The following is a 482-nucleotide window of genomic DNA, read 5'->3' as shown; positions in this document are numbered from 1 at the left end:
GGGGGGGGTGTCTTAAAAAATCACGGGGGGAGAAACGAAAGCATTCACGGCTGCCCCCCCCCCCCCCCCACACCCCCCCCCCCCCCCCCCGGGCCCCGCCGGGGGAGGGGGGGGTGCTCTGCTCGGGTTTTTTTTTTTGCACTGACTTGAAGGGGAATTTTCTCCTCTCTCCTCCCGTCTCTCTTTTTGGAGATCTCCACCCCGGCCCCGGCAGCGTGAGATGGGGAGACTCTGCCAGGGGGTGAGGGGGGGGGGGCCGGCTTTCCAGGGGTTACAAGGGGAAAAGAAAAGAAAAAAAAAAAAAAAAAAAAAAAAAAAAAAAAAAAAAAAAAAAGAAAAAAACAAAAAAAAAAAAAAAAAAGGGCGACAAAGATGATGAGGGGTCTCGAGAATAAGTCTTATGAGGAGAGGCTGAGGGAGCTGGGGTTATTCAGCCTGGAGAAAAGGAGGCTGAGGGGAGACCTTCTGGCTCTCTCCAACTC

Source organism: Calidris pugnax, unplaced genomic scaffold, assembly GCF_001431845.1.
Source record: "Calidris pugnax isolate Ruff unplaced genomic scaffold, ASM143184v1 scaffold347, whole genome shotgun sequence".
In the NCBI taxonomy this organism is placed as follows: Eukaryota; Metazoa; Chordata; class Aves; order Charadriiformes; family Scolopacidae; genus Calidris; species Calidris pugnax.
Note: the sequence above shows the minus strand (reverse complement) of the source record.